Here is a 10449-nt window from a genome sequence, read left to right as displayed (position 1 = left end):
TCCTTAATCCGGTTCCGACCTTGTTAGGTGATGCGTATGTCTCCATGCATCTGAGGAATATGAAGAATGGAGGAGTCATTGTCTGCTGTTTACCCCTGCTGTACAAGTGGTTTATTTCGCACTTGCCGCAGACAGTTGCTTTCAAGGAGAACAAGGGATGTCTACGGTGGTCTCAGAGACTCATGTCTCTCACCAATGATGATATCACCTGGTATGATCGCGTGTATGATACCGTTCAGATCATCGATTCTTGTGGTGAATTCCCCAATGTGCCTCTTCTTGGTACATGTGGTGGGATCAGTTACAACCCTACGCTTGCACGTCGTCAGCTTGGGTTCCCCCTAAAGGATAAACCCCATAACATTCTGTTAGAAGGTGTATTCTTTCAGGAGGGTAAAGATCCCCAAGGCCTGAAAGCCAGATTTGTCCGCGCTTGGCGCAATATTCGCATAAAGAGTAGGAATGAATTGGGTCCAAAGAATTGCATTGCTTTGGAGCCATACACCTCTTGGGTCAGACAGAGGGCTGCCACCTACCTGATGCCATATGATCATCCAAGACCTACACTGTTGGATGTGGCTGGGCCTTCAACCCTCCCTACCCAACGTGTAGAGGAGTTGAGAGAAGAAGACCTTTCGCGTGCCTGGATCCGCGAGAGAGAGGAGTTGCTGCAGCAGCTCAAGGAGAAAGATGCTATGATTGAATTTCTCGAGCACCGAGTGATCGACGATCCGAACGACACTTGGACTTCTCTGCTTCCTCAGTCCTCCAAATTCTGGAAAAGGAAGTATGATCAACTTGCAAAGGAGAAAGCTGATATGGAAGCTGCCTATGAGAGAGAGATCAAGAAGTTGTGCACTTCTCATCTTCCAGCATCCCGAGCTAATAGGGATCCATAGGATGTCATTTACCTTTTCTCTTTGTAATAATTGAATCAAAAATGCTGTATTTCTTTGTCTCAAAATATATTTGAATGAAACATTTTCCATGAGCAGTTAAAATGTTTAAATATTCAAAATATTGCAAATGTACCCTAAAGATTCCTTGAAAACAAAGCATTTGCACCAAGCATTTCATGCATCATTCTTGCATAAACAGGTACTCCTTTGTTTCTGGTCTTCCGGTTCTAACCATCTGCTCTTCATTTATTTTGAAGACAAGCTGACTCACCGGTATTATACGAGAGTCAACTCTGCAAGGATTATGGAGCAATTGGAACAAGAGAACCAGAGTCTGAGGGATGAAGTCGCCAGACTTGGCGCATTGATGGAGCAACTCCTTGCTGCTCAGAATCAGCCTGCTCCTCAGCCAGCAACTCCCGTTCAGCGGACGGTTATTTCTGAAGTGGCTACATCAACGGTACCTGTTAGTGCCCAGCAACCAAATGCTATGCCTCCCGGTTTTCCTTGGGGGATGCCTCCCGGCTTCATGCCCGATCTGCCAGCTCCAACATTCGCTCAAATGCCGGCATCTAGCCCGGTCCCTATTCCCGTTCCTCCTGTCGTGCATACCATGCCTAGGGTAGACGACACCATCTATCACTCTGAAGCTTCTGAAGGCTCAGATGTTCATGAGAAAATGGATGCAATGAACGATCAATTCCTCGAGCTGAGAAAGGAATTGAGAACTCTTAGAGGCAAAGATCTCTTCGGCAAGTCAGCAGCCGAACTTTGTCTAGTTCCCGGTGTGAAGATACCAGTTAAATTCAAAGTCCCAGACTTTGAGAAATATAAAGGGAACACTTGTCCTTTGGCACACTTAGTCATGTATGCCAGAAAGATGTCTACGCAGACAGACAACGATCAACTCTTGATCCACTATTTTCAAGACAGTTTGTCTGGTGCTGCTCTCCGTTGGTACATGAGCCTGGACAGCGTCAACATCCGATCTTTCAATGATCTTGGCGAAGCTTTCGTCAAGCAATACAAATACAACGTTGACATGGCGCCTGACAGAGATCAACTCAGGTCTATGTCACAAAAGGACAAAGAGTCGTTCAAGGAGTACGCTCAGAGATGGCGTGAGCTGGCAGCTCAAATTACTCCACCATTAGAAGAGAAGGAGATGACCAAGATCTTTCTGAAGACTCTTGGGTCATTTTATTATGAGAGAATGGTGGCCAGCGCTCCCTCTGATTTCACCGAGATGGTGAACATGGGGATGCGTCTTGAAGAAGGTGTCCGCGAAGGACGATTAGCTAAAGATGATGGTTCTTCCTCTAAGCGATATGGAGCGTTTAAGAGGAAAGAAGGAGAAGCGCATGCCGTGCAGTCTCAGCCGAAACATAGAAGACCCTCTGTTCAGAGGAAGCCTGCACGACATTCCGGTCATCAGCACCAGGTGGCTCACGTAGCACCTGTTTTCAAGGATAACACTCCTCAACGTCAGCAATATCAACCTCAACAGTATCAGCATCAGCAGCAATATCCACAACCGCAGTATCAACAACAAGCTCGTCCACAGCAACAGGCTTACCAGCCTCGTGGGAATTCGAGTAATCAAGCGAACACGGGTTATGAAAGGAAGAAGATCAGCTTTGATCCGATTCCTATGACGTATACGGAGTTATATCCCTCTCTAATAGAGCGGAAATTGGTTACTCCGAGGGATCCTCCGGCTATACCGGCCAACCCTCAGTGGTGGTATAAGCCTGACCAGCATTGCGTCTATCACTCTGGCGCTCCGGGCCATGACATTGAAAATTGCCTCCAGCTGAAGACTAAGGTTCAAGACCTTATGAGAAGCGGAATTCTGAGTTTTGAAGACTCCAACCCAAATGTCACCAGGAACCCATTGCCTTCGCATGGGAAATCTGTGAATATGATCCAGGAGGACCTTGGGAAGTACAAGGTTAAATACGTCAGCCATATCCGACGGTCGTTGGTTGATTTACATAAGATGCTGTGTCAGCACAGCTATTTGAAGCATAACCACGACAAGTGCCACGTCTGCTCGGTCAATCGTTTGGGTTGTGACCAAGTTCGCAAGGAATTGCAAATGCTGTTGAATGAAGGTACCATTGAGATTCTCCAGAATCGAAATGTTGATACAGTTGAACCTGAGGTGAATGTCATATCACCAGTGTTCAAGCTACCAGAGCCCGTTGTTATTCGCTACAATAGCAACAAACCGAAGGCTTCCCCTGCTTTGATCATCAAACCAGCCGGCCCTGTGCCGTATTCATCTGACAAAGCCGTACCTTTCCGGTACAATCCTGTTGCTGTCCAGGATGGGGTCGAGGTTCCTCTGCGTCTACTTCCGTAACCACTATCGCTGATGTTAGTGGGTTGACCCGAAGCGGTCGTGTGTTTTCTGCACCTGCCAAAGCTCCGGCTGTTTCTTCTGAATCTGTTGAGCGCCCTGTAGGGAATGCTGTGAATGTTCAGAATCCGGCACCTACTGTTGCCCAGCCTTCCTCCTCCGTACCAAAAACTCCCATTTCTTCAGGTGGCCCAAGTGGCATTGTTGATGAAGAATCTGATGAGATGCTGAGGCTCATCAGAAAGAGTGAGTACAATATTGTAGACCAGCTTCTACACACGCCCTCCAAGATTTCTATTCTTTCTCTTTTGCTGAATTCAGAGCCTCATAGGGAGTCTCTTCAGAAAGTCTTGGACCTGGCGTACGTTGATCACGACGTCACCCTGGAACAATTTGATAGCATTGTTGCAAACATTACCGCTTGCAACACTCTGAGCTTTTGTGACGCTGATCTCCCTGAGGAGGGAAGAGACCACAACATGGCTTTACATATCTCGATGAATTGCAAATCTGATGCAATGTCCAATGTACTGGTGGACACTGGATCGTCCCTTAACGTATTGCCAAAATCCACACTCTCTCGATTGTCATATCAAGGTCCTCCTATGAGGCAGAGTGGGGTTGTTGTTAAAGCTTTTGATGGGTCGCGCAAGACCGTGATTGGGGAAGTGGATCTCCCGATCAAGATCGGACCAAGTGATTTCCAGATCACTTTTCAAGTAATGGATATTCACCCATCATACAGTTGTCTCTTGGGCAGACCATGGATTCACGAGGCTGGCGCCGTGACATCCACCCTACACCAAAAGCTGAAGTTTGTGAAAAACAAGAAATTGGTTGTAGTAGGGGGAGAAAAGGCTCTCCTGGTCAGTAACTTGTCTTCTTTCTCGTACATTGACGCAGAGGATGAAGTTGGAACTCAGTTTCAAGCTTTATCTATTGATAAACCAATCGAGAAGAAGTCTCCTTCATTCACTTCCTACCGTGATGCTAAGCTGGCCATAGAATGTGGTGCAGTCGCTGGATTAGGGAAAGTGCTTGAACTTGAAGATAACCGATCCCGGGCTGGCATTGGCTATGGTTCTGGGGCATGCAATGAGCAAGGTTTGTTCACGAGTGGAGGATTCATCCATGCTGATCAACCTGCAGAAGAGGAAGCTGCCGCTGTCATTGAAGAAGAAGATGCCGAAGACTTGAACAATTTTATTATTCCTGGTGGTGTCTGCCACAATTGGGTCGCTGTGGATGTTCCTACAGTTATCCATAGATCAGAGTAATTGTTCATTTTGTTTAAAACCCTTCTCCCATGCCAAAAGGAGAAGTGATGACATTGTTGGCAAAGCATATATACAATGATATTTTCATTCAATTTTTGCATTGTCAAAACATTTGTTTTTCCTTTGTTTTCACTTTTTGCTTTTCTTTATGAAATCAGTGATCACAAAAAACCATAAAAACAAAAATAAAAGCTATAAAAGCAACATTTTTTTCATCTGCATAATGATTTGCTTGTTTAAATTCTGAAATTTTCTCTTAACCAAAATCATTATGCAGGTTGATCCTAAAACCCATTGAACATAATGATCCAACGCCATCTCCCAATTTTGAATTCCCTGTATTTGAGGCAGAAGAAGATGACGTTGAAGAGATTCCTGATGAGATCACCCGTCTCCTTGAGCACGAAGAGAAGATCATTCAGCCGCATCTCGAAGACTTGGAAACAGTCAACTTGGGATCTGAAGATCGTGAGCGTCTAGTGAAGATTGGGGCACTTCTTGAAGGGTCTGTCAAGGAAGATTTGATCAGCTTGCTACGAGAATATTCAGATATCTTTGCTTGGTCCTATGAAGACATGCCGGGTTTAGATACAGATATTGTGCAACATTTCCTGCCTTTGAAGCCTGAGTGCGTGCCTGTGAAGCAGAAGCTCAGAAGAACTCATCCAGATATGGCAGTGAAGATCAAAGAGGAAGTTCAGAAGCAAATTGATGCGGGGTTTCTGGCGACTTCGACATATCCTCAATGGGTGGCCAACATTGTGCCTGTTCCTAAGAAGGACGGAAAAGTCCGTATGTGCGTTGATTACAGAGATTTGAACAAAGCTAGCCCAAAAGACGATTTTCCTCTACCACACATTGACATGTTGGTAGACAATACAGCTAAATTCAAAGTCTTTTCCTTTATGGACGGATTTTCCGGATATAATCAAATCAAGATGGCACCAGAGGATATGGAGAAGACAACATTCATCACACCTTGGGGAACATTCTGTTATCGAGTGATGCCCTTCGGTTTGAAGAACGCCGGAGCCACGTATCAACGAGCTATGACTACCTTGTTTCACGACATGATGCACAAGGAGATAGAAGTCTATGTTGATGATATGATTGCTAAGTCTCGAACGGAAGTTGAGCATATTGAGCATTTGTTGAAGCTTTTCCAGCGTTTGAGGAAGTTCCAGCTTCGTCTGAATCCGAACAAATGTACTTTTGGAGTCCGTTCCGGAAAGTTGTTGGGTTTTGTGGTAAGTGAAAGAGGTATTGAGGTTGATCCTGCCAAGGTCAAAGCAATACAAGAGATGCCCGCACCCAAAACTGAGAAGCAAGTCCGAGGTTTTCTTGGCCGCTTGAACTACATTTCCAGATTTATATCCCACATGACTGCCACATGTGCGCCGATATTCAAGCTCCTCCGGAAAGATCAGTCTCATGATTGGACCGAGGATTGCCAGAAAGCTTTCGACAGTATCAAAGATTATCTGTCTGAACCTCCGATTTTGTCTCCGCCTGTGGAAGGAAGACCTCTGATTATGTACTTAACAGTTCTTGAAGACTCGATGGGTTGTGTACTCGGTCAACAAGATGAATCAGGGAAGAAGGAGTTTGCTATTTACTACCTCAGTAAGAAGTTTACTGATTGTGAGTCTCGATACTCTATGCTTGAGAAGACGTGCTGTGCTTTAGCTTGGGCAGCTAAGCGTTTGCGCCAGTACATGATTAATCATACAACTTGGTTGATATCCAGAATGGATCCAATTAAGTATATCTTCGAGAAGCCTGCTTTAACTGGGAGGATTGCCCGTTGGCAGATGTTGTTGTCTGAGTATGATATTGAGTATCGAGCTCAGAAAGCTATCAAAGGTAGTATCTTGGCTGACCATCTAGCGCACCAGCCAATTGAAGATCATCAGTCTGTTCAGTATGATTTCCCTGACGAGGAAATTCTGTATTTGAAGATGAAAGATTGCGATGAGCCTACACTTGACGAAGGTCCAGAACCTGGTTCCAGATGGACGATGGTGTTTGACGGCGCTGTTAATCAATATGGAAATGGAATTGGGGCAGTAATTATTAATCCCCAGGGATCGCACATTCCATTTACAGCAAGGCTAACTTTCAAATGCACGAATAATATGGCGGAGTATGAAGCCTGTATTATGGGACTTGAAGAATGCATTGATTTGAGAATCAAGTATCTTGATGTCTATGGTGATTCAGCTTTGGTTGTCAATCAGATCAAAGGTGAATGGGAGACGAATCAACCAGGTCTCATCCCATACAGAGATTATGCAAGGAGAATTTCAACTTTCTTCACAGAAGTTGAATTTTATCATATTCCTCGAGAGGATAATCGGATGGCAGATGCCCTTGCTACACTTGCTTCCATGATTGTTGTCAGATGGTGGAATGATGTTCCCAATATTACTGTGATGCGCTTGGATAGACCCGCTCACATATTTGCAATTGAAGACGTGAAAGATGACAAGCCTTGGTATTTTGATATCAAGAATTTCCTCCAGAACCAGGTCTACCCGCCTGGGGCATCTGTGAAAGATAGGAAAACTTTGAGAAGGTTGTCAGGCAGTTTCTACCTCAGTGGAGAAGTGCTGTACAAGAGAAATTTTGATATGGTTTTGCTCAGATGCGTGGATAGACACGAAGCAAACCTATTGATGACTGAGGTCCATGAGGGTTCATTTGGTACTCATTCCAATGGACATGCCATGGCTAAGAAAATGTTGAGAGCAGGCTACTATTGGCTGACAATGGAGTCTGACTGTTGCAAGTATGTGAAGAAATGTCACAAGTGTCAAATTTATGCGGATAAGATTCATATTCCTCCGACACTCTTGAATGTGATTTCATCACCATGGCCTTTCTCTATGTGGGGAATCGACATGATCGGTATGATTGAGCCGAAAGCGTCCAATGGACATCGGTTTATTCTCGTAGCAATTGATTACTTCACCAAGTGGGTTGAAGCCGCTTCGTACGCGAATGTAACCAGACAGGTGGTTGTGAAGTTTATCAAGAACCAGTTGATTTGCCGTTATGGTGTGCCGGAGAGGATCATTACTGATAATGGATCCAATCTGAATAACAAGATGATGGATGAGTTGTGCGCTGAATTTAAGATTGCACACCATAATTCCTCTCCTTACAGACCTAAGATGAATGGGGCTGTTGAAGCTGCTAACAAGAATATCAAGAGAATTATCCAGAAGATGACTGTCACGTACAAAGATTGGCATGAGATGCTGCCATTTGCTTTGCATGGATATCGTACGTCTGTACGCACTTCAACAGGGGCAACCCCTTTCTCTCTTGTTTATGGCATGGAAGCCGTTCTCCCAGTAGAGGTGGAGATCCCATCAATGCGAGTCTTGATGGAAGCCAAGTTGACTGATGCTGAATGGATTCAGAGTCGTTATGACCAACTGAATTTGATTGAAGAGAAGAGATTAACTGCCATGTGCCATGGTCAGTTGTATCAACAAAGAATGAAGAAAGCATTCGACAAGAAGGTCAAGCCTCGTGTGTTCCGAGAAGGTGACCTTGTGCTCAAGAAAGTTTTGTCTTTCGCGCCCGATTCCAGGGGCAAGTGGACTCCAAACTACGAGGGTCCATATGTTGTTAAGAGAGCCTTTTCAGGCGGTGCTTTGATGCTTACAACAATGGATGGGGAGGATTTCACTCGTCCTGTGAATTCAGATGCAGTCAAAAGATACTTTGCCTAAAAAAAAAGTATATGCAAATGAAAAAAACAGAATTGCTCGCTAAGTTGAAAACCCGAAAGGGCGGCTTAGGCAAAAATGAGCGTCTCGGTGGAGAACCCGCAAGGGTAATCCAGGCAAAAATTAGAGACTTGAAAAAAAGATATATTTGCGTCCCGCTAGATTGAGTACCTCACTCTGGGGCAATCTAGGCAAAAATTAGGGATTTTGGCAAGTAACTGCATCCTGACAAGACTTTCTGTTCATCAGTCGTCATTTCGTCAGAAGATTCTCGATTCGTCGTCAACTGAAGCTTCGGATACATCGAGATTCAAATTGGTAGAGAAAGGATCATTATGTTCAATGTAGCCCTCTTCCAATATATATCACTGATTTCAAATTTGTACAGATCAATGGAGTCTTGCCATTTGCAGACTACCATTCTATCAAATCAATTTGAGCTTTTTATCCAATTTATTTGCACTCTTATTTGTTTCAATTCAACAAATGTTTTGCATGTTTTAAATTGATAAAATGTCATTGTTTTAAACAGATCAAATTTTTTCAAAATTTTTGTTTTATACAAAGTGAACATTCACAAGATTGAAAGGATACTCAAGAATATCTCAGTGCTCTCCCGAGGGTGGCATGATTCCCAACAGGTAAGACATTCGTTCATATTCCTGGTTTGGTGGTATCTTCTTTCTTCAGATCTCGGTTGAGGTTATTCCTCAGACAGAGTTGTTGTTGGGGTTGTTCCCCAGTACAGTCACAAACAGAATGATTTGTTGTTGAAGACTTTGTTTTCTCCAGCAGCAGTTTTCCCCTAGCATGGGTGTTTCCTTATAGAAGTTTCGGTGGTTGATGGTTTGTCATCTTGGTGCCCCGTCATTTTCTCCAGTGGGTCGTATCCCCAGACTTTATTTGTCTCCTCAGCACAGTCATGAGTATAACTGATTGATTGATACTCCCCTCGGAGTCGCGAGTAGAGCTGTTATTAATATCCCCACCAGGGTTGCAAGTGGAGTTGTTACCGCTTTTCCCCATGCAGTGTTGCCGGCGGAACTGTCTGTTTCCTCAGCACAATCGCTTTCTTTTTGAAGACTCGGTAAGTCAGTGGTTTGAAACCCGGTACTTTACCTTTCCCCGGCGAAGTCGTCTGTGGAATTGTTGCTATCTCTCCATCGGAGTTATTCTCTCTAGCAGAGCAGGATTCATTTTCCTACTCAGTGTTTGTTTGGGTTGACATCCCAGTATTGCAACCATCTTTTCCTCAGCTTAGTCTGCAGAATGCTTGTTGTGGCAGTTTCGCCTGTTGAATACTCCTTCAATCCCGATATGGTCGGATGATGGCGCTAGCCTCCAGTGAACGGATTTATTTCCTGACAGTTTGTGATCCTCAGTAGAGTGGCTTGTATTGCAGAATCTACTTGTTGTGATCAGTTTGCTATGTATATTCTCCCCAAGTGGAGTGGTTCGTTGCAGAATCTGCTTATTTGATCTGTCCTCCCTCAGTGGTTTGTTCCCAAGAGAATAGCCGACAGTTTTCCCCAGTAGAGTTGCTTATGCAGTTAAGATTCTATTTGGATGATATCATTCTCCCCCAGTGGAGTTGTGTGGATTTGCTTCTACAGCATTTGTGCTTGTGCTCATGCACTTTGTGTTTCTCAGTTGACACTGGGATCCCCTGCAGATATACTTTGGGACTTCTCTTGTTCCCTTACAGATTTGTCTTGGTGGCTGTTCTGCCCGTTGTGACTTTCTGTACCCTGATTGGGTCATTTCCTGATATCTCCGACTCGCTGCTTCTTCAGCAGTACCCGCAGATCTTTGCTTTACAGCATATGGATCTCCGCAGATTGGCTCTCCAGTTGGTTATTCCCCTGGAAGTATAATACCGGACGTTGTTCCTGAACCTGTTTGTGTTAGAATTGTCTGTTTTGTCAGCATTCATCAAACATAAATCACGCATATTCATGCATATTCATAAACATTCAGATATTCATGTTGCATTTCTTGCCATATATCTTTTGTTTGTCGTGTCTCCTGCTATGGTGATATAGATCTCTTTACAGATCTCCCCAAGCAGATGTCGGGTGTTTATAAATCTCTCCATATAGAGTCAACCCCATAAGCAGAAAATGTTGTCTTTCCTTCTGCAGTTCTCCACTGAGATATATCCTCGTGGATGACGG

The sequence above is a fragment of the Lathyrus oleraceus genome, chromosome 3, assembly GCF_024323335.1.
Source record: "Lathyrus oleraceus cultivar Zhongwan6 chromosome 3, CAAS_Psat_ZW6_1.0, whole genome shotgun sequence".
Classification (NCBI taxonomy): Eukaryota; Viridiplantae; Streptophyta; class Magnoliopsida; order Fabales; family Fabaceae; genus Lathyrus; species Lathyrus oleraceus.
The sequence above is the reverse complement of the archived record's forward strand: the minus strand, read 5'-3'. Positions refer to the sequence as shown.